The sequence below is a fragment of the Bombus impatiens genome, unplaced genomic scaffold, assembly GCF_000188095.3.
Source record: "Bombus impatiens unplaced genomic scaffold, BIMP_2.2 scf_0389, whole genome shotgun sequence".
NCBI classification, from domain to species: domain Eukaryota; kingdom Metazoa; phylum Arthropoda; class Insecta; order Hymenoptera; family Apidae; genus Bombus; species Bombus impatiens.
In genome coordinates this window covers 1,609,647-1,635,041 of record NT_176808.1, presented here as the reverse complement: position 1 = coordinate 1,635,041, position 25,395 = coordinate 1,609,647, and the positions used below count along the sequence as shown (strand labels likewise).

The following is a 25,395-nucleotide window of genomic DNA, read 5'->3' as shown; positions in this document are numbered from 1 at the left end:
CTGGCGATTAGAGTAATCAAATTATCATTTAAAAACCTTTGATTGGTATTAACACGGCGAATCACTGTATTATGGATAGCGATTGTGGCTAGGATATGATACGTACATTTACGGGAAGGAAATACTACATGGTAGTCAAAACGGAAGTTTCTAAGTGTACCATATCGATCAACGTTAATCTGACTAGCGAACATGATAATTAATACGTGTAAAAATCATCGTTAGGTTTATCAATTGGTACGTTCCACAAATATATCGATAAACTCTGTAAAGCTATTAGTATTTTTCCACAACGAGCTAATCGGCATGTTCTTGTCTGACCGCATGAGGTACAAACCTTTTAATAACTTGAAAAATCTGGTAAAAGATTATATCGTAATATCTTCTTACAAGAAAGCAGTACTGCGTGTTAAGCTCTTTAAAATTTCATCTTCTTTTTCTCGGTATTGTTTCAGCGTCGAAAAATACGCTTACCCTCTTAATGAACGTTTAACATCGTAATAAATATCATAAATTAACAAATAAAGAATACTTTTATACGTTCATAAAAGATAATAAAAACTCGTTAATGCGCGTAAATGACCTAAGGTTTAAATGAAACTACGTGACCAATAGTTGTAAAGGTTTCGCTTTTAAGAGGCTAGCAAGAAGCAAGGGATGAAATTATAGGGCGTGTCAGAGCGTCGAGAGTAGTGGAGCACGAGATTTAACTTTTCACTTCTGATTTGCTCGTTGTAAATTAGGTGAAAATAGCCAAGTAGAGAATACTTTTAGTATCCATGTGACTAACATAACTACGGCGTAAGACAGTCTGCCTACCTACGTGCCAAAGTACTCGCCGAGGACAAGCTAGACCGGTACTACCGCTTTTTCACCCGTTCCCTCCTTTGCTTTTCTCTGTTCTCTGAGCGCAGGCCACACATACAGACACGCGTCAGAAATTCTCGACCATTCTTTCTTCGCCTACCTGGTCTCTTTTCCAAAGGATCGTGTGTTCGTGCAGTATGCAGAAGCTTTGCTTTCTACTTTGCCGTGCAAGTGGAAGGCATAATAATTACCACAGAACGACGATTCAGTGACGACTTCGATGTCTCTAGCACGCACTGGGCTGCACGCGTAACCAGTATCGTTGTTCTCTTCGGAACAGCATCGAGAGCGTATACTACGTATGCCGGTTTCGTGTTTATACACTCGAAGTTGGTCTTATCGACTTTCAACGTATCATCTTTGATCCGTATTCAGGGCGCGACGTAAGGATGCAGGCGGTCTTGAAATTTCAGCGTCACTCTGACCGCAGTATCAATAAGATGGTATCTCGGTGGCCTCTGTGAACGCGATTCGAATTCCACTTTACGTTTTAGTGCTCGAGTTTGCTTTTTATTTTGGGTCACAGTCACGTTGATAAGCAAGTTGACATAAACTTATACGATAACCGACGCGCTGATATATTCGTGATTGACGAAATTGGGAACAACCCACGTGCAATGAAACGCAGAATATTTTCGGTCGCTATCCTAAACTTCTTCTTTCGATTAAGTTATATTTTCTCCCTTCTGGAATAAGATTGATATTTATATGTTGAAATCAAATCGAGTTCAATTTTTCACCGTTAAATCGAATTATTATTCGAAGCTATTGCGTTTATACGTTGTATGAGAAATACGTGAGTTATACTATACAACGATCAGACATAAAATTGAAGCACCGAACAACTTATACCCGTGAAAGTATCGATAAATCATACCGCGTTGGTAATATGTAGAAGGAGGTAAGGCATACATCGATGAAACACGTTGTATACGCGTCCAATCGATGAACGAATACGATAAACCAGCTGTAATGTATACAATCTTGAATGTGCTGCAGGCCGAGATTGTAGCTATTGAAGCATCTCTTGGAACGAGCTTTAATTTTTTACACGATTAACAGCGACCAATCCGATCGGCACCACTTTAATCTGTAACTTGAGTTACCGCGCGTATATACCATTGTGGAGAGTGGTTAACGATTCTAATCAACTGGAAATGGCGCGATCGTATTGTTACCTTATACGCGATAATCTCAACTTTACGCAATTTAAATCGGATAAAAGCTGCACGCGGACAAGATCTTGAATATGGTATCATAATACGGAGGATATGTATAAATCAACGTGATCTTTGATATGGGATCGTTCGTCTTTCTTGGTCGAAATAGAAAAACCTCGTTTTATTAGCAGAAAGAGTTACATTGTTACTCTGTATATATCGAATTTCCACCGCTAATGTTAATTATTAACTTTCTCTATCTGTTGGTCTTTATTGCTCGGAACTATATGTATATCTTCTGAATGGGTTTCCAGCTGTCATTTATAAACATTTCTAACACTCGAATTTCTATTCTATCGAATTAGATTCCTATTAACGTATTCTTCCGGTAAAAAAAATCGATGACGATCGATAAAGAGGGAGGCGAGAGTTTTACGGAAAACGCGATAAAATTTCATAGTTTCGCTTGATTGACGGTAGTAAAGCAGGAATTACAGTTTCTGACTGTTAAACGTTAAATAATTTGTTTTATTTTTTCCTCGTATACTCGCCAAACGAGTAAACCGTTTAATACTTTGTAAAGTATTATTTAGTTCGAATTTGAAATAACTTTCGAAGAATTTAGGTTTCTTACAGTCACGATCAGTTATGATAAACTTCGCTAATGGAGAAACCAATAACGAACGAGGATTTATTGTGAGCGATTGGCGGACGTCGCGTTAATTGTAGTGTACAATTGTAGTGTAGGTAGGAAAAATATCTCGAGATGACGCGATGGGCCAATTGCTCGTGGAAAAAAGTAGAAATTTCAAATTTTTAGATGGAAGTTATTAAAGTTCATCAACATGGAACCCGCTCGTCTGTGTAAAGACTTTGCTCCCATCCATTTCTATATTGGTTTCTTTCCCCGGCCTTTCGCAGCTCGTTCGTCTAAGAGCTGCGGTCTTATAGTGGGTAGGCAAGAAAGAGCAGTTGAAAAATTTGAATGGCTGAACTCCTGGAGCTCATAAATCTGGAACAATTCCACGATAAAGGAAATTCCTTCCTTTTCTTCCCTTTTATCGGTTCGCTCTTTCTCCTCGCGCTTCACCGGTTTAAGTATGGTTTTGTCGGCCGGGCAGACGCGAACGAACCCTTGAATGGCAAACTTTCGTTCGCTTAACATCGAACGATCGGTTTCGAACTCGAAGGCGTTTTAATTACTACCTTTGCGGCGATCTAACGTCACGCTCGGAAAAGTTGAACGAATCATTCCATTGATAACCAACGACGTCTAAGTCGATTAAGAATTTTTCGATTTCTCCGTTTATCGTGCTTTGGCAATGCTGCCTGGAAAATAAATTTCACTCGTAAGCCGGAACGGTTATTATAGATTTTCTGCGATATTCGATAACACAGCCGTACACACACCGGGGGAAGACGTAAATTTCAACTCTCAACCTTTCTCGGCAGCCCCATTCACGACATCATGAAGAGTATTCACTTCGCATGTATACATAGATCCTGCAGTGAATATTTCCCTATTTACGCCAATCCTCTGTCCTTTCGCCTCGCCGCGCCGCACCGCGCCGGTTTGAACGCAGCATATTTATAGCTCTTTCGAATAATCCCGCAGTACGGCCGAAAGCATCCGAAGAAGCCAAATGCTCCTAGTCCTGTATCTAGATGGGTCACTGTAATCTCGGATCAACTATATTTCGTAAACGAGTTTTAACAAAAAAAAAAAAAAAGAAAAAAAGAACAAGACGCTGCAAAAAGAACAGTGCAGCAGCCTTGCGAACACCGATCGATTCACGAACGTATCGTAGCGTTTTGACAGTCCTCTTATCCTCAGATTAAATCGTCCAACTACTACAAGGAGGAAATCGAGCGATGAAGTCGGTGCAAAGATCGGTTAGGACACGAATCCGTGTCTCTGGCCTGGATGACGCGTCCTCTAATATAACATCTCTTTCAGGCCTTCTTCTTCTTCTTACCTTTCTTCATTCCACCCTTTTTCCAGGCATCATGTATGCAAGTGCCAGCTATGCATGTACGTATATACGTACAGTGCGTGCAGGTGGTTCTGGGAGCTCATTAATGTTTTCAAGATGGGGATGTGGCCCCTTCGACTTTCTAAAAAACCACTACACAGACGAAAAAGCAAAGCGCTAGCAAGTGGAGCCAGGGGAAAAAGGTAAAAGCACGTCTGAAATCTCTGAAGGACACTACACTCGCTGCCCTCGGGTTCTCACGCGTACGCAATGAAAGAGTACGTCTTCTGAAAATTCTAATGACCGATGTTGTTTCCTTAATTAAACCGTGTCTCGTTACTGTCTGCGAGAGTGTTACGGGATTTGCCGTCAAGATACACCAAACGCGTTTGTTCGTACATATATGGGAAACTGCCTCTATATAGGGAGGAAGTCGATACACGGGACGTCAGACGTATCCTTCCGGTAATTGAAATGGAGTTTTACGATCGGAAGGTATTTGATGCATTTTCCGCGTCATTTGTAATGCAATCTCTCTCAGAGGCGCGCAGGGCGCGTTGGAAACAGCGTGATTCACGTAATACGTTATAGAAATACGGCGAAAATTCCGGGAAGCGAATTTTTCCAGGGCTGGTGGCCGTGATATTAAAGTTCGACAGAATAGGGAGGAGGTGTTCGCATCCTCGAACGATTCGCCACAATTGTATCTCGCCAGGTATCCGCGAAGAGCCGTTTATTCGGATATACAAACGAATTTCTCGAATATCCCGTCGTCGATGTCAGCCCGTGTGTCTCGATGTTTCCCGTGTTGTAACCCCGCTTTATACGGCGCAACTGGCGAGAGGTATCTCGTATTTCGATCTTCAACGACCGCAGATGTCCCGCAGCGTTGTTGTTCCGTCTTCTCGTTCCTTTGCTAGCCGTGCTTGCAAACTGCCGAACCGCAGCCGTCTGAAAAGGAATCGTCGCCCTGGTTTTCTTCGATACTCGAAATAAAAGCGCTGAAAACGTGTGCTTCGCGTATCCGGATATTCTTCTACACTCTCTACAGGAATAACAATGCGCGCGTAATCCGGTTATTCGAGTAGCTGGAACAACCACGTTATCGTATCGATTTTTCGCTTAACGACGTTCCCCGTCCACAGATACGACGCGCTTTAAACGCCCTATTTTCGTCGATCGCGACGATCATCGCGTTTCTCCGCATCGGTGATTATTTCTCTGCAAAGGATCGCATAAATTACTGAACCATGGTCGGGTGTAACGGCTGGTTGCATGCTCGTCGATCGATGAATATGATGGTATCGGTAATCCATTTGGAGGTGTCGAATCCGATTCGCGGATTCTAATCAAAAGTATAGTTCGAAACTGGCGATATAAGTTGCTTGCCGCCATTCAACGTGTAAACACGTATATACGATACACGATGAATTCTGGTACGACGATCTAGCCACGATCTAGCCACGATCTCTAGCAACTACCGAACGATAAGGACGATAGAACTTGCCCGTTCGATATGTTCAGGGCATATATCGCACGGATGTACTTGGGGCCATTCGAATACGCGGTACTTGCGACGGATACGAATATCCGGGTTTGAAAACAAGCGGATATTAAGAAGTTGGATAATTTCCGCAGGCTGAGATAGAAAATATCGCGGAACAGCGAGCGCATCGCGATAGCTCCGAATGGCCGAGCACTGGGCGTCGTCCATGCACTTCTATCGGGTGCGAGTTCAATAAAACGGCTTCGGCTCCGTGACCGGTATCTCAGGGACGCCGACCACCTGTCTCCGCCTCTCTTTCTCTTGTTCTGCCTTTCCTTTTCTGATTCGTTCGACGACTGATTGGAAGCACATGCCACCTATAACACGGCTGTCTCGACTGTTAACAATTTTGGCACGACTCCCTGGAGGCAGCAGCCCTCGTGTCCAGCGGCTCCCTTTTCGTTTGTTCGCCCGTTCATTCGTTCGTTCGTTTCGTTTCGTTTCGTTTCATTCGCCTACTGTTGTAGCACCAACGTCTGCCCGGGATACCAAGTTTCTCGTTCGACCGACGATAAAAACGTTTCATATATATTTCCGGTGTTTACGAGGTGGCCGGCGATGTTTCGAGTAATTTCATGTGTTGTTTCTGCACGATATCGGGTGGTACGTGAGGAACATGTTTGAGCAGAGTTATTAACGCTTTCGCGGTTACGGCCGCGGTTGCAGCCACCGTTTTTTGAGCTATGGAGAAACCTCTGACGTCGTGCAGTTAAAAGAATATGGCATTTTTAAATTGAACTGGTCGTTCTTGTACGCGAAACGAAGTAAATTTTAGAAATTGTCTTTTTCAATTACCAGTTTCAATCGTAATACGTTAACCAATTAATCACACGGCACGGAATAATTTATAATGGAGAGGAAAATGATATTTCCAATATTTAATATTAATGTGAATTCTACGCTATTTCGATCAAACCATTTTCAAAGATCATATCGAATTAAAAAAATGTTATTATTTTTCGCTAAGGAAATACGCTCGAATAACGGAATATACGAATATACGCTGATCGAACGCGATCTTTGTTTCTTCGTAACGGTTGGAGACTGTTCACGGTTTGATTAACCAGAATCGCGGCAAATGTAAGCCGATAAGATAATTGGAGCGTGTCTGTAATATCTCTGTTGTTTCAACACCTGTCTTCGGCATTGTAGTTAGCGGATGTATTTCCAGCCTATCGAAATTCAGCTGTATTCAACGCTAAAGTGCTATCTTCGCTATCGCGTTATAAATTAGTTAGTGGAACAATGGGCACGCGCTCCTAATGGTTTTATCGTTCTCCGACAGCTTTTTCGCTTTAACAACGTGATTCAATGGGTCGTTGTAACGCGAAATTAAATAGACGACGTCGACAGGTTTTACCGCAGCTTCCAGCCAGCTAAAGTTCCGAGTGATTCATGCCGTGGTACCGCGGATAATGTGACTCGAAACCGTCACGTCCGTGCATTCTTGCGCGTTGATACCCAGCCAGCCGAGTTATTTTCCATAAGGATGCGAATATTCTCCGCAGAAGTTTTTACTCTCCGTTCGGAGTTGAATTTAGTTAAAACTTCGAGACCGTTAGTCGAGTTCTACCGGTGACCCGGACAACGAATAACTCGTACGTTTTCAACTCGACCGTTCAAAGAAAATTTTACCGCCGACTAATTTTGTTTAACGATCCCTCGCGAGCCTCGGTGCTAACTGTAATACCGGTCATTCCTCAGCCTTTGCTTTCTCGAACCGATAAACTAAATTAAACCTATTTAATTAATTAAACTGGGAAAACTATCGAAAAAATATCGTAGGAATGGATCTTCGAGTTTGGAACAGACGCAGACCGAGTGGGATATCCTATACGTTATATGTACACGCGAGAGAAGGACAAATCAATCCTCTCCAATCGGATCCAATTGAATGCCATTATCGGATGAAATTAAGGAAATTACTCGTTCTCTTGGCGCAAGGAAGCACGTTAAAATCCAGTTTAGAGGCGCTTGGCGAAACGAGCAAACGAAGTAGACGACAGCAAGAAGTTTTTGCGATTGCATATTTCATGCGCGTGGCGTTCGTCCGGACGTGACTCTCAATCGGTGTTTACGCAATTCCACAGCGAGAAATATCGGACGTGCTTCTCGCGCTGATCGATTCAAATCAAATGTTTAGTTTCAAAGTAGAAGTTGTTCCGGGATGGAATTTCTTTCTAGTCGTTTGATTAAAAAGTATCGGATTAAAAAGTTTTCCTTTCTCGCTCTATCGCGACCAGCGATCACTCGGTAGAGTAACGTACACAGTCGTTAATCCACCAATACGTATAAAGTTGCTGCGTGATCCGATGAAACCGATTCTCGGTTATCGTGTGATATTCGCTCGCGTTCGTATGCGCCGCGTATGTAACACATAACGCTTATATAGTAGGTCAGTACTTGGTGTTTTCTAGGAATGGTATTCGGCGCTACCGTGTCGCTAACCTCCACCGAAACTCTGCGAAATTAGACATTGGCATTGTTCCAGCGTAACGATTCCATCGCTCGACCATGGCGCGCAAGAAAATATTCGCGACATTACTCTTAACAAGCTCGAGATATCTCAACGACGATTTGATCGGGTTTTCCCCAGTGAAAGATCTTATTCGCGTTGCATGAGAAAATTACCTGACCCGAATTTCCTCCACTTACATTCACAAGATATATCCAATATCAAAATTAACCAATAATATGCTATGTCGAAGTAAAAGCATTTAACTTTCATATAACTCGATCTCTAGATATCTATGTAGTGTCTTCCAGGGTTTTACAACAAAATGTAGTCAGAAATTTTCGCTAGAGCATCCAGATGTAATGACTTCAGCGCAATTTTCGAGGAAGAAGCGTTTCTCCACGCTATGAGAGACATTCTTGAGAATTAATCGTGATGGAAACGAAATTTTATGGAGGTGCGAAAACGGAGTAGAGAATGCACAGCGCGATGGACCAGCCATGCCTATCGCGGCGAGTTTCTCACTGAGAAACGGGCGTCGCGACGCTTTTATATCTCATTTCCAACTGCAAAAAGGAAACGCGAGAAAGCCGGCAAAAGTACCAGCTAACATTGTTAGCGGCAGTTGTAGCTGCGCACGCCATGCCGGCAAGACTAATACCAGCTCGCATTGTATCGCATTTGCGTACTCTGTTACACTTTTACGAACTTTTTGCTTCAAGGTTTATGCATCCGCTGTGGAAAATATGTTTACGCTCTTCGATATTCCGTGTTTTATATCTATTTTTCTTAACGCAGAGAAGCGGGCGCGTTTCGCGTTCGTTGAAAATGAATTACGATAACGCTTATCAGGTATTTTAAACATTTCATTATCGGTTATTTGTTCCGTTCCACTCGAGTTGTCTATGTGGTAGCGAATTTTTATAGCTTGCTAGCATGCCACAGATCGTCGACGAATTGAAACCGCCGACTCTCTTCCAATTCCGCATCGTATTTCCTCATTTTCTCACCTCCACGATCTTACGTCGCTTTGCTTAGTTTCTGCTCATTATCTACCGATTCTATCCTTCTCTTCTGTTTCCTTTCACCTGTTTGCCTTTGTTCTCTTTTTGTTCGCCTCTCCCTCCCAGTTGGCATCTCTCTTTGCATTTTTAATTTTCCTTTCCGTCGCGTCACCGCACCTTGGGTTCACCCGTTCCTCTTCCTTTGCTTTCAACTTTCTCTGACATTTCGCCCCCTGCCTCGCCTTTTTTCTCCGTACCCGATGCTCTTTGTGGAAAAGCGACATTAATTACGACTGTCCGCTGCATCGCGCACCGCGCGTCCGTATATCCAAAAGTTGGTACTTTCTGTGCCAGCAATTAACGACACGTATGCATGCAAAACCGGAGGGAGGGGGAGGGGGCGAACGCAGAGGAACGTAAAGGGTGCGAACGTTGGAGGAAGGTACGAGGCGACGACTGCAGGTTGGCGCAGGTTGCCGCGCTCAACCCTTATGCTTTTTTTCGAAATACGATGCTTGCGCTCGTTTACGTTTTCCTTTTCCACCGTTCGCTTCGTTGCACCGTAATAATTTGACGATGCGAAACAAAACGGCGGCTGGCTGCCTCTTTGAGTGCTCCTTTGTTCGCAAGGAAGGACAATGAAACGCGACTGCCTTAGTCGTTGTCTACGAGCGTCCTCGTGACACTCGTTGAATCAAGCTTTATAAGCATGCCTTTTAAATTAACGAAATATTTACTAGCCACGGGATCTCTGCGACTTTTAAATATTGCACACGCTTCGTCGGATTACCTAATAATAGAAGACGACGTATAGCAGAGTTTTGCTCTTTATTATGCGAGGATATCGCGATGTGGGAACACGTGTCGGCGAGCTCTTTTGAAGTCAGTCGTGTTTGACGTTCATAAGGGTAGCAAGCGCGAAAAAACGAGAAGTACGGCGTAGTTGTTCCCTATCCCCTGTTCCCCACCCTCCGAAATGCACTTTCCTTCTATTACTCGTTCTCGTTCTTTTTTTTTTTTCCACGACTGCATTACCGTAATTTGCTCGTACTGACATGAGACATAAACCGTCGTCACAGTCGTCGCACCGTCATCTCTTTGACTATAGCCGTCGAACGGAACACAGAAAACGTGAGATCTCGAAGCGGCGAAAAGCGGAATTCTTCTAGTGCGTTCCGAGGGAACCGTACGGACGCGAATTCTTAAGCATCTATGAGTGAAAATTGCACGTTCAACTGCGTACACGACTAAACTCGCTGGGAACTAAAGCGTCGTTACGGACTTCGTTTCCTGGTACTCGCAATAAAAACCAACATGCTAGTTCTTTCTTCTTTCGCTGTTACGATTCTTCGCGACGGTTGCTGGAATCTTCGCGTATGAACGAATCTACGTTTACGAACGAACGGTATGTATATAGGGATTATGTGTAGGGATTTTGAATATTTTATAATTCAAGCGTAGTTCGTTTAAGATTTATTTGGAGAGCATAATTATGAAAATACTTGCATCTCAGTAAAGACGAGCAGTCCATTAGATTCGTTACGTTACGCGAAACTTAATAAATTAAAAAGCGTGTAGATAAGTAGGTTCATATTGTATGTATGCTTCGGAAAATATCTGAAAAGCATAAGCAGAAAAATACGCTTCGCTGTAAAATTTTGATCAAAATATTAATTATACAATTAGCAGCATAGAACGGAGATTAAAATAACAATGCCTGTGTATATTTGTAGCGTAAATAAATGTAAATTAGCGACGATTCGTTGCGCAAAATCTATATATTATACGTAATCTCCGATGACACGAAAGGTATTGAAACAGCGATGATCAAGATTTTGGACCTTAATCTAATTTCACATACAGGTTAAAGCCTTGTTTGCTTGTTCAGGGAGTGGCTGATTTGCAGAACAATACTCGCGGGAAACAAAGTTCTTACGCATCGTGTTGAAAGAAAACAGAAAGTTATTAGGCTATATAAATATTCATGAGTTACGTAAGAATAGGAATCTCCGCTGGGAGAAGCAGGAGGTGAGCGGTAGTTAGAAACATTCTGGCATTAAAAGCTGGAATTAGTTAGTCGCGGAGACCGCGTAGCTGGAAAGTAACACAGCGAAGTAAATAGTTCATGCGCTCTGTAAAATCGCGTAAGAACAAACATCAGCAATGCTCTAAAGACTGCAGTAAATCACCGAATAGCTCAAAAGACTAGCTTCCCTTGGCTGCTTTCTCCGCATGAATATAAATTACTTTGCAGACACAGATTACAGTTAGAATAATATGTTTGCGTATTTTCGGTGACAACGTGAAATGATACTCCCGCTTGAAATATAACATCCGAGTGAATAAACTTTTCTTGTATTAGCTATGAAAGTTACCAAGTTCTTTAGCTGGAAATGGCTATTTAGAATCCCGTGAAAAAGATCGAGTAACTGTTTTGAATCACGAGTAATTGTAAATCATGATAGAAGTTTGAAAGTAAGGTGACGCATCATACGAATGTTCAATGACGTGAAAATAGAGATATTTCACGTGGAGTAGATATCGCGCGAGATGATATAAAATGATAATATTGGAAAAATCGAATAACGATAGCACGCAGCACAAAGTTATTCGATTCAAGGCGCGGTGGAAGCGCTATTTATTTTCATCATTTATGTTATTTAGATTTTCCATTGTTTCGTTAAAACTAACCAGTGCCGTCTATTTTTATCACGCTGGAGGACGATAAATCGGAATTACAGAGAAATTAATGGAAATTGCAGTTTAAGAGATTGATCGCGTGTCACATTAATTTTCCTGTCAGTGTAATGCATATTAATGTTTTTTATGAGTGAAAGTTACGTAATACCGGGCGACGCGATGATAATACCGGCAAGCGACCGATGAAAAAGAAACAACTTCCACGTAGAGTATGTATCGGTTTCTTCTTAGCGTATTCTGCTGCGTTTCTCGGCACAGTGCACTCGAGTAATTTGCGAGGTAGCGCGAAATCAATAAGAACAGGAAACTCGAAGAGACGAAGACTTACTAGTTGTTTTCAATTGCGCCAGCAACTTCCATTCGTAAATACGCTTACCTCTTTTCTCTTCCTCTCTTTTTCTTACCCGATACATTGTCCTTCCAGATTTTATGTTCAATCGCAAAACGTTCGCGTTCTCAGGTAAAATTTTCTGCTTTTCATCGTTAACACGCGTGAACGTTATTTTATATTCATTCGTGCGATACTGCCGTGAACACATTTATCTTTCGAAGAAATTCCTTTTCCAATTATTAGCTTTATGTCATGTTGGTTACATATTGTACATACCGATATGGAAGCGATAAATTAATTTTTACTTTCGCAAGTTTGAATAAACTTCCCATTTTAACTCCGTATTATTACAATGAATTAAATGTATGATTAAACATACCTACCCACGTACTTTCGTATCTTCACAGTTACGCTTCGTTTGAAGTTCTTGAAATTTTGAACGACTTGGACTTTTCCACATTTTTTAATCTGTGTTAAGCGGTTGGTTGTTATATTATTTATATATTATATATATTTATTTCTGCACGTGCCGTTACTAGCTACATTCCCTTTATTTCGTCCAACGCGTGTTCCACATTTTTGAATGGAACCAAAACGCGTTAAAAATCGATATTCTTTTCAATATTTACTCTTTAACCGTTTGTACTAGATATCGTAGAAATCCAATTTGTTTTGTCGTATCAAATATATTGCTTGTTCAAATCATTAGATATTAACCACACGATCGGAATTCACTCTGTTTGAGCATCGTTTTCCATTCGAATGATTTTTCAGCCAATAATAATCGATGATTTTTATTTCAACGATTCAACGTGACGAATACTAGTGAACAAAGGGAGGAAATATTTATTTAGAATACAATCCAAGAATTCGTCAAATCCACGAGCCGATTTTTCGAATCTTTTTCTCGTTGTTTTATCCTCTAGCGAATCGAAGCTTGCCGGTAGTCTCGTTTACTCGTCGATCAACGAGACACGTCGAAACTTTTAACCGGCGTCGGTTCGGTGGGAATAACATTAATTACTCGGTAGACAAAACTCTGCGACGCGACACGATGCGATGCACGCTGTGTGTCGTCGGGCTGAATAGTTTGTACGCTTTCTATTTCAGCAATTAACATTTGTGCTGGATTGTGTCGGCGAACGTAGAGAGGCGCGTGTAATGCTCGTGAGGGTGAAAACGGGAGCGGTTGCCGCGGTGGTGGTCGACGCATACCTTTCCTCCTCCGAAACACGCTTTTTATCCTCGTTACTTTTTCTTTTCACGTCCCTAGCGTCTCCGATCCCCGTCCAAACCTGACTCCCCCCATCACCCCTTTAGCGTCAGTAATTTACCCGTAGCACGAAATAAACCACCGTTACCTTGACTACTCCCTTGCCGGATATTTCCGTGAGTTTCCACGGTTGCGTTTTTATCGTATTGTATCGTGCCGTGCCATCGCGACGACGACGGCCACGGCGACGGCCACGACTACTACCACGGATGACGACAACAGCAACCAAGAGGATCGTTTGTTTGTTTTCGTTTCCTTCCATCGCGACGCACCACCTTTTTGGTGCTTAGTCGGAGCGAAGGTGTGCGTTTTATTGTACTGCCGATCTCTACCGGTTTTTACTCTTCTATCCGCCAGGAGTTGCAGATAAATTGTACGCCGCTGTTGAAACTCGCTATTTTCTTTCGCTGGATAGTTGCGCGACTTTGTCGCTGATAATAAACAGACTTCTCGGGAACAATTAAACGACACAGCTGAATACGCGTCTACTTAGATGTACACGAAAATGCTGAACGAAGGAAGATAGCTTTCTCGTTGATGCGTGTCGTATAACGTTTGATGCTTCTTGCCAATTAGACACTGATTGTTGCGTTTGCTACGACGAGAAATTCTTACGACTGGTTAAGAAAGATAGAGGCCGTGTCTGTCTGCTTGAGATTTGTAGGTATTGTTTATAGAAACGGAACGTTTCTCGGAGAATATTGCACGGAATTCTTGCACCGTTTTATTAGGAGGAAAGCATCGAAAGAAACAGTATCGATGCTTTGGTAGAATGAAAGCTGAAATATAAAATATTTCGTGGCTCAAAGTAATTGCAATTTTTATTCAATTTATTAACAAATTTATCTTGTATTTATTTATATGTTTTAGAAGTTTTGTGAACTTCGTCGTAAGGTGTTAAGATATCAGGGTATCGAATAAATATGTTTCTTTAACATTAAGCGATTTATCGCTTGTTGCGAATAATAGCTGGATACGTGGATCGGGGCGTTATAATATTGTTTTATCGCGACTAGAAGGACGTGATTAATATACAACTACGCCTCTAGAGTTTAATTACCACTTGATACATACATGGGAGTATGCAAATGGTTTTATATTTCTTTCGCGATAAATTACTTCTACGAACAAGATAACAAAAGTACGGGATAAGTAGCAAGCTATTCACGGTAACAAAAATGGTAATGATTTCAAATTTATGTGCAATAAAATATTTTAAGGATATAATTCGTTAGCTAGTGGAATATCGCATGTAAAATGAAAAGCTATACACGCTTGTGTTACGTTATAAAATTTCACGTACATTCTGGCAAGGACAATTACAATTTCAAGCAAGTGTCGCAATTAGATCGCTCGGTTCTTAAAATGCAATTGCAGTGTTGCTGGAAATTCACGCACTTCACCGGGGAACAGCCACAATTTAAATCATCGGGTCAGGCTCAAACGTTTGCTTTTCTCTTGTGACATTAGCTGCGGTCGGTGTGTATTCGCGCGTTATTGCGGGCAAATGACACGTGAAATTGAAATTGGCCTAGAACTCTGATTATGCGAACTTGTTTGCATATGAAGCATTAATTCTCTGTAGCACGCGACCGTTGTGCAATCTGGAAATTAATTTTATTCCGTGAATCTGTAAACATCGTTCCGATATGGCACGCTTGATTTCAAGTGCATCACGAATGACGAATTGTTGTACGTTGCACGCGATAGAAGCCTCGTTACGACGACCAACACTGTATAACTTATGTACGGAGATTAATACGTAGATCGGAAAAAGGTACAGGGGAAAAGGTGGTACTGCTCTTTATAGCCTCTATCGCTCGTCGTCACGCGTTTATCGCCACGTTGTTTTTGGTTTGGATATGTAAATGAGGTATGTGTCGGAAACGACCGATTCCAGAAGACTTCTTTCCATCTCCACTAGCTGTATTCATATATGTATGCTAGGATCTGTCAAGCATGCCATGAGAGAACGTGAACCTCGTTGATTAGCAGCACTTATCCTCACCGCTACCTAATGATATTGAACCGCGGCGAGCGTTTGAAATATGCAGGAGAAATTTAATGGAGAAACCATAATATACATAGATGCAAATCTTAATAGTTACAAACAGAGTAAATTAATTTCAATTCAATTTTAATTTGATAAATTCATGTTTTATTTTATTATATCTTATTATGAATATAAACTAATCCTGTTAATTTTAGAATATGATTATCACTTTTAAGCTACCTTACGGAAAATCGGAATTCTTTAATGAAAACTGATGTTTTAAATTACTCCTATCCTGAAGAATGATTTATGTATTAGTAACATACATAATACTCGAGTACGTGTATTTGACAATGATACTAATTAAATTCTTGGATTAGCTACCAAAAATAAACGAATAAATATTTTTTCACTTGTGTCAAGTAAATTCTTGGCATTCGACAGAGTACTGGATCAAATGATGGAAAAATAAATCCAGCAGCGACTGAAGTACGGCTGAACGCGTTTCCTCGTTAAGCGGAGCACGGAATCACGCGACAAGATGCTCCCTATTGTCGTATCCGGCCGCACTTGCTGAGTGAAATGCGCTTCATTCCTAATTCATTAGCGGCAGAATCTCGCTTCGTAACATTTACACGTTTCCGCAGGACAGCCAAATGCAAAGTTTGGGGATGCAACCGTATTTTCATCAGGCCTGGAAGTAGTAGCAGCTGCCTGCTCGCCAGGTTGCCTGCTTTTCCACGGTCACGAAGACGACTACGACGACAACGACGATGGCGACGAGGCGCGACGTCGAGTTTCTCATTTGCACGATACACAAATACGGGCGCGTCCAAATGCGTAATTCCAACTAGAGAGACTAGCCTTCAAGCTTTACTTTTGCTAGTTTCATCCCGGTGGTATTAGAGAAAACTGTCGCGGCTGAAGAAAATATCAGCCGACAGCGAAACGCGAATCAAATTTGCGTGCACTCGTGCGTTGATCGTTTTCATTTCGTTTTCATTTCACTGATGGGAATGGTCCATTCGATAGCATTCGATAAACGCTATCGAATGCTTTACAAGCGAAGCGTTGCGTGGAGGTCACTGGTTTTCATCGGTATTTACTGGTATTAATCACAGTTAACAGATCTTTCGGTAGTCACATTTATGTAACAGATACACGCAATAGTTCGTAAATGTTTCGGCCATTCGATTTTTCACGAGTAATAAATTTCAATGGAAAATAAATGATTTCGGTGATTAAGGGATTTTTGATTCGGCGGTACATTCGATTATGCCGGCAGAAGTTCCTCATTTGAAAGGAAAAAATTTGTCGTTTATGAGTCATAAATAAAATTTCCTATAAGTTACTGTCATCTCTAATAGAATACGCTTTAATAGAACGTTATAATTATGAATAAAAATATCAATGCGATTATCTATTTCTTAAAGAATATCTTTAAACGCTTCAATCGTATTTATTAACACGCTGCAAACGAACATTTTTTCTGCATAAGTCAGATTTATATTTTTTAATCGCCACAGAAATTAATTAGCGGTGCAACAAAGATTTAACTATCCCTTTATTTATCATCAACACACGATTATGGTGATAAGATTTTGTGTTTCATACTCATAAATACGATTAAGGGAACTAAACCGGAGCTAATTCAGACAAATCCCTGGTACTCATGATCAGCTTATTGCCTCTCGAATCACGCGGCTTTCGTGTAGGGGTAAGCGGACAAATGTACAGAATGATATATCCCGGTGGACGTAGAGCTTGCGTCTGATCAAAGGCCGGAAGGTCGACAGCGGTACTTTGTTTGTTCGATTTAACGATGCGCCGTTAATTAATTCAGTCTCTTCGATGCTAACAAGTACGATTTCGAGGAACTGACGGATAGAAGAGACTCCGGCTGTGTATCGAATCATTCGGTAATGGTACAGTCGCGCCAAAGCTACGACAGAGGTGAATCTACGACGCGAGACCGAAATCGAAAACTGTCTGCGATAGAAATTCAAATTTCCGTAGCTGGATCGTGATGCCTCTCGTGCTGATAATTTCGCGTTATGATCATTGTACCGCATTGTCAAATGCAAGCCATAGTTCTCGGGGGCTCGTCATTTTGTTTACAGTGTCTACTCTTAACGATATCGGATTTTTTGCTATATCGTACACGAGTCTGTTAATCGAATTTTATCGGAGAACACGCGCTGCATCGGAGCGTTACATCATTCCGCGAACACGCGTCGATAGCCTATTGGTTCAAGTGATTTGCGTACACAGATCGTCGTGGTACGTTTACTCGATGTAGCAAAGGTGGATGTATATAGTTAACTTGTACGTACAGAAGGATGGAAGCGTGTATTAGGCAGGAAAAATCGGCCATACACCGGTGCAACGGCGATGGTAACTGTTTCGGTGATAACAGTTTGTATCCGCGTGACAAGAATTGGCGTTGGCTGAAACTACGTTGCCACACGGCTGGTGGATAGCTATGACACGAATCACTGGCACTTGAACGCGAATTGTTATCGTCCAAGTAGTTACCACGGTTGTTATCTAGGTAGCAACAAATCTTTTTCGTCGCGCTAGTCGTCGTCGACGTCGTTGTCGTTGTTGTTGTCGTTGCCGTTTTCGTCGTCGTGGATGCAGCAGAGTTGCGGCAAAGCGCTTTCAAGCGATACATATCTGGAAACGAGTCGGGTCTAGAGGTGTAGCAGGCAGGACGTGAGTCGAAAATCGTGTACGGCATAACTCGTCGTATTTACCGTAGAGATGCAGATATTCACGAGCAAACATACATCAGTCGCGCGTGCATGGGAATGTACAGACTTGTGTACGCGCAAACACATACATGCTGGAACCGGCGGTGCACCATGAAAATCGGCGTCCATGTCGATATATTCTTGGCATTGGCGATTCGATCGTCTATCGGACTCCTCTTTCGCGAGACCCGTGCGTTTGCCACGATAATTTGAATTAAGAGGAAAACAGGCCATTTTTATTTGCCGTATTTTTAATCGCGCACGACGAAAGATGCGAGACGACGATATTCTGGTAAAATAGTGTTCGGCGACGGTTAGACAGCGAACTAAGCGAAGTTTCGAGATAAACGCGAAGGTAAAGTAGTGTTCCGTTTGTCGAGGATACTCGATCAAAATGTCTGAGAACGACCGTGTGTTGCGTTTGAAGAAAAAATATGCTCAGAAGGTACATGTGAATCGAAAATCATGGTATAAACTGCAATGGTTATCGCGCTGATACGCACCAACTTGCACGTGATTGTACTTAAGAACTTAGATATAGGGAAAGCATACTGGTGGTTCTTCGAAGCACATTGAAAGTTTATCCCTACTTTCACCCTTATAGTTCATCCCTACACTCAGGTGTATTTTTCCTAACACGATCGTTCGTTTATCGCAAACACTCGTTTCTCGTATGTTTCATCGTGCTTCTTTCTTTAAAACGATGTGGAATATTCTCTCGTGAAAATTATCGCAAGACACGCGCGCGCATTTTGTTTATCGTTTTCTAGGAAAATTCTGTACCTACGAATATTTTATATTTACTCGAAGACCATTGTTGTTTAAATGTATCGAGTATTATTTGACCGGACTAACTTTGCGATTTCACCAACGACACAGTCTCTATTTATTCGACGATATAACGATATGAAGCAGAACGGTATTCGAGAGCATGCAATTTAGAGGGACACATAAGGTGCTTGAGAAACAAGTTACAAACTGCATCGCGTCGAGTTCTCGCAGTATTTGCCGTCGAGATGCAGATACCCGTATGCAAACATGTGGAACCTGTAAACAGAGACAAACACACATGCGCAAGACTTCGAATTACTGGGCTGGTGAGTAGCCCCCATGGTGTACTTTTCCTAACTTCGTTATCCCATTCCCGATTGCATCGGCATACACGCAACTTCTTACTGATTACGTAATCCGTAGGTTTTTGATGTACACTCGTTTCTCTTGTTTGCTCGTTGCCAAAGAAGAAATAGTGGGATTTTTATTGATCCCCGGTTCGATTATATTCGTTTGGAGATTCGATTTGGATATATTTGCTTACTATTTTGGATTACTTTATGATCAGAAATATATAGTTCTTCGATTTAAAAACTTGTACCATTTTTATAAATACCACATATATGTAACTTATTGGAAACGTAAATAGGAAAGAGAATTCTTTACTTGGAACGAGGAATCGAAATACTTTAGTCATTATAGATACAAGACAAATGAGAAAAAGAGAAGATTCATAGGTTTAGAGTGTTAATTAATAGAGTGACGTTCAACTTGTTACGTGTACGGTTAATGGGAAATTATGCAAAGGTAGTTAATAAAGAAATACGTGGAAAGTCGCGAGGCAGATTCGGAAGCCATACTGGGAACAACTTGAAGTTTCTGTCGCATTTATCGTTGAGATACAGATACGCCTATATAAACATGCATTGCCGTGTAGACGAAAACAGAAGCGCGCACAAGAATAGTCCTTGAGTCACGCCGGAAACCAAGTTTCAATGGCAAGGTGTACTTTTCCTAACTTCATTATGCCACCCTCAAATCGCGACCTCTTCGCCCTTATTTGTGTGTTTTTGTGCCAGTATACGCGCTTCCTTCCTCCCTTGTAATCTTATTTTCTGTTTAACTTGCGAAAGTAAGAAATCCTGAGTTCAGTCGAAATATGATTATTATCTTTCTGCTTTTGGTCAATGGACGAACGAAAGAACGTAATATTCTTCCTTAATTTCCCTTTTCCTTTGCCAACAGTAACCTGAATAATTATCTTATTATCTAAATTCCTTTAAACATAGATAATATTAAGTTTATTTATTATTTCAATAAACTTTTCCTTATAAATTTGAAATTTATACATGGTTGTTTAATTGTTTAAACAGTTTATTAAATCGTCGCCGATCAATCGTTTCTTTCATAACTTTAACCAGTAATTGCAATGTTTTGTATAATATCGATAATTATAGTACAGACATATGTATAAGATCGTGCGCCAGATGACGACGAATGAAAAAGATCAGACTTACGTGCTATATAAATAGTACAACCCTTCTCACCGAAGGCTTAAATATAGACTTAATCCATACCAATGACAAGCACGTACCAGGTCTTAAATATCACGTTCTCGATTATCCAACGTTAATTGCCGATACCAAGAAAGTTTCATCGTATCGATAACTCTCTTGCTATTTTATATCTAAACTCGATGAAATTTCGTTTCTATTATCGTCATCTACGTCAATATTTAACAATGACTCGACCGAGTTAATGCCATATACGGCGATACGTGATAAACGAAATTTAGCAACCCATTCATCCGATAATTAGCTATGTTTACTGTATCGAGTAGATCGCGTGATACTTTTTGCGATGTGGCGCTTGGTTTCCCCCGTATTTACCCTCGAGATGCAGATACCCCTAGATGCTAACACTAGAGATGCAAACATGCGCCATTACGGAACACAGACGACGACTACACGCTTTGTATACAGGCGGATACACGCACACCAGCGTGTTCTTTCGAGTCTTCGAATCACGCTTTTCAAGCAGGCTTCACGGTGTACTTTTCCTAACTTCATTATAGACCGTCGCGGGTACCGACGTGCTTGTTTGCGCATTCGTTACATCGGTTTGCGTGCACCTTTATCTACCCTCCTCTCGCGACTTTCGCTCTCTTTAGTCAGTATGCTAACGCCGTATTTCGGAGTTCGTTCCACGGTGCAAGAGAATGAGGGAAGGAACCGAGGGGTGGTGAAAAAAGAAAAAATTACGTTGTCGAATCGAAGCAGCCCACGGCCCTGCTGCTTCGCTATTGTGCACACGATATACATAATACACGCGAATAATGTTTGTCTGCGTCAACGAAACGATCCTTTTGAAGAATCCGTTGTTACGCCGACGTTTCCATACGAGCATTTTCTCCTTTCGTAGCCACCGAGTGTATTAATTTATGCGACGTCCATTGCGCACCAACTTTCCCACTCGTGCACACTATTGTACACGCGAACTCCGCTACTTTTATCGTGTTAGAATCTTATAGTTGGCGATATTTCGAATGCGATACCAACGTTTGAAGAACTAACCACGTTCAAGAATTTCATACTCGTATGCTCGTTCAGTGATATAATCTCGGCAAACATATAGCGGGGTCATAAAATAAGCCAGGAGTTAAATCGAACATGTTTAAGGAGAGATATAGAGACTCGGCCAGGATCGTATGAGAAAATATTCAGTTCGTTATCAACGCAATTTAGACGATTTACCGAAACAAAAGTTCACGCTCGCGTTACAATTTCGAATTTCTCGTTCCCTCCTTCTCTCTAATTTATTTAAATCGTTTTTCTTTCTTATCTACTGGATAGTGATAAAGAATTTTGTCAGCCTTTGAAACACACGCTAACAAGCGTGGCTTTGTTGCATGTATTAACTTTATGGTGAATTAGTGGCTATTTAGTCACAGACAGAGGCTCGGATTATTCCAAATGGTAATCCAAATGCTCAAGTTTTCGTAAAGGCGTTTAGTTTATCCGTTATCGCTATATCTTGAGCTGGACTATACGTTGTTCAAGAATCTGTCTCATAATCCTCATTGCGACGCAATGAACGAGATTAGTATTTGCTATGTTAACACGGGTGAGGTTTCACAGAAACACCGTTTCTTGGAAATTTGATCGGAGAACGGTGCTTACTGTTCCTGTTAATATCAATGTTAGAAAATGTAGCGTTGCAACTCCAGGTTTTTCTAAGTATCGGCTCAAGGGCAGCGCGATGTATCTCTCGCAATAAATGATCGCGAATACCTTGCGTAACCTAAATACCTGATTGTTATTCAGTTAGCAACGTGTATTTTCCTCCTGTAACTCTGTTTGTTGTATCAAAACCGTTAACGTCAAGTTTTTAACATTGGACTAAAATGCTTGTTAACTGTATGTTTTCAGTAGTTTTATGGTTCAACTATGTTTTGAAGATCAAATACGATTTTGCAACGAATAAACGAACGAAACGAGTTGTTCAAAATCATGGTTAATTAAATGCAGGCGAATCCTATTTGAATTTCAAATTATTTCCACAAACGTATAGTGTGATTAAGCCTTTATCATGCGTTGAACTAGACTTACGTAGAAGTGTATCGTTGCTGTCACAGGAAGTAATTACAATTATTCGCGTCTATCAAGCAGGCGAAAACCGAGCTTGGGTAATGCAATTGGCATGCGAATCATTAGCGCGGTTAAAAGACGCCGCGATCGTTTCCGCGAAATGCAGACGCGAGATCCATCACTGTCTCTCGAGAAATCGATCAATTAAAAGCTTCTACGTGCACGCCTGCTAAATAAGGCCAGAGGGAGTCGTGACGCATCGCTAACTTGGACTCTTTCTTGCGAAACGCGTCGTTTGCGTTACGGTTGCCGGCTAACAAGCCTTCCAGACCTTCGGCTCGAAGAACGAGGCACCAGTTCCGCGACAACTGCATGATATTCACGAGCGACGTGTTGCGTTCTCAACGAACGTGTTTGCATCTCGCCGTATTCTTGCGTAACGACCGTTTGAATCTTTCATAAGAGCAAATCGCGAAAGGTCACGATCGAATTAAAATGTATGCTCGGAGCGTCAAAGGTGCGACGCGACGACGCTTTCCTGTCTTTGATCGGCAAACTTTTACAAACTATCGACGTTAATCTCGTGGCTTCTTTCACTTTAGTTTTCACCGCATTATTAACGTTATGATTTTATTCAGCAAAGTAACTGTGTACCAGAATCTCCAAATTATTTCAACAATTTTGTTTTTAGCGCAGTTGAACTCTGTTACCAAATATTTAATGTTAACGTTTAGTGCGCAATTATTCCGCTCGATAGAGCCGGCGCAGAAAATATCCCAATAAGCGTGCCGACATTAATCGATAGCAGTCATTTGTGCCGATATGAATTTCATTTGATCGCTTTGTAGAAATTCTGTAAACGATAACTTTGCATACTGCCGCACAGGTTCGGCTGCTCATACGCTCGGTTCTATCGATAAAATTATAACGAATGTGACGCATGATCGCGTCCCGATAATCTATTTTAATTTCTCATCATCGAACCGAATTCAGCGAAAACTCCTGCGTACCGGTTTTTTTTTTACGTTCGTTGCGGATTCTCTCGTTCCGAAGATAAAAACTGATCGCAGTTATTCGTTGCGATAACGAATTGCTTCATCGCGTAGCTCGACGACGAATTAACGATTAATTGCACCACGTTGCACTCTGATTACCCAGGCAGTGAGTACCGTTTCAGTTACTTGGCGCGAATATTACCGCGATAAGACGTTACGAAACGCCTTTAGCCAAGACACGAGAATTTTTATTCCCTCCATCCCGTTGAAATATATTCTTCGTCCAGGCGATATATTAAAGGCCCAATAGAATCTTAATTTCTCCGTCGTAAATTTCCACTGTGAACCAGCCTCGGTAACTTATCATTTTCGGGTTAAGTCTTGGGTCTTTTCGTTTCTCCGCCTGGATTCAAACGTTAATAACACTTTAACGGATTTCGGTTATACGTCTCGTAACCAAAGAACCTTTATCATACTACTTCGTGTTTCTAATCTCACCTAAACTTCCAATCGTATCCGTTACTGTTACTTTCCACGATCCTAGTCCCGACCGTAATACGTTTTAATAAGTTTCCATTTTACACTGTGATCCCTTGGGACGCAGACCCGATTTCCACGGTGCCTACGATCTTCCGCAGTGTCAGAAGGGATCGACTAACAGCCTGACGAGCAATAACACGAGAATATCAATGAATATTCGAACTTAACTTTGTGATCGGGGTTTAGCATGTTGATTTCGTTAACATACAGAGAGAAACGTGTCTCGTATTAAAAGCACAATTAGTATTGCTATTAGATACATTTGAAGTACAATACATATACTTAGTATAATACATTATACATATATGTATACTTACGTATTATATATTTAACAGAACAAAGATTGCGTGCATCCTAGAGAATTCAATTATACGTGTGTATATGCAATTTGTAATCTAACGTAACTCGAGCCCATCGTAAGAATCATGGAATGCGTAATTAAAATCTGCCTGCCGATTTATGGAACCTATTGTTTTTAAATTTTTAAATAAAACTTCGGACGGATGAAACTTATTTCGTGTTAAAAAAATTCCTAGTTGTAAAAAAAGAAGCAAACGATGTAGATATATGTGTAGTTGTCTCTCGTAGAAAATTGCTTGCGAGAATATCGATTGCTAGCAATCGCTTTATTTCAGTCTTTTCTTCTGTTTATTCGCGTGTTAAAAACAATTACTTAATTTCAAGATATTGGAAACTTTAATTAACCGAGAGAACATTCGTTTAAAGTGTAAAATATCACCATTTAAAATTCGTAAATTATAATTCAGTTACATCTATCGGTAATATAATTTTCTCCAATTATACGAAACCAAAATTCAGCATTCCGAAACCATATTGTTAATTAATTTTATTATAATGCAGCGTAATTATTAAATTTAACAATCCATATAGTGAAAATTAAATTTTTCGAGCGCGTTCCTTGCTTTAATTTTTGTTGGAAAAATTAAGTTACTTAATCATTTTCGACTGACATTTTTCATACACGTTTCACATTTTACCTTCGTTCGCGAACGTACTGTATTTTCTATATGAACTTCACCGATGGTTGATTTATCCACGGTGCTTCCAAGAAAGATCTATAAAATATACTTGTCAGGTCACTACCATACCAACATCCCCTAATATTTCTCCTTGAAACGCAGTTTCGCACAAAGAGCTAATCCTATCGGATCAACTCGTTTCACGCTCGAATCTGATGATCCAATTGCTCGGTGACTTTTCGACCGGGCCGCTAGAAATACCCCGCCGAAAAGGAACGGAGCCGCGGCACGAGTAATTAAACGAAGAGCGAGTCGAGCTTTAAGGACTTCGAAAACTCCCGTCGTAAATTACGCGTACCTACGCTTACATCGAGTGCTTCGAACGAACGACGACTAACGCAGACACCGACGCCGACGCTGACGCCGTTTCTCGGCCCCACCCTCTTTCGCGAACGTCCTGACGAAGA

At 41.2% G+C, this 25,395-nt stretch overlaps 1 protein-coding gene and 1 long non-coding RNA gene across 5 annotated transcripts in view; one reads left to right on the top strand and one right to left on the bottom strand.

The window, feature by feature from the left end:
* Positions 1-25,395, top strand: part of LOC100745461 (leucine-rich repeat-containing protein 4C-like) — a 274,466-nt gene that overhangs the window by 4,642 nt on the left and 244,429 nt on the right. The window lies entirely within an intron of this gene.
* Positions 20,188-25,346, bottom strand: LOC112212955. Its single transcript, XR_002946814.2, has 3 exons — positions 24,266-25,346; positions 23,907-24,070; positions 20,188-23,811 (listed from the first exon to the last, which is right to left on the bottom strand). It is a non-coding gene; the product is annotated as an uncharacterized LOC112212955 (long non-coding RNA).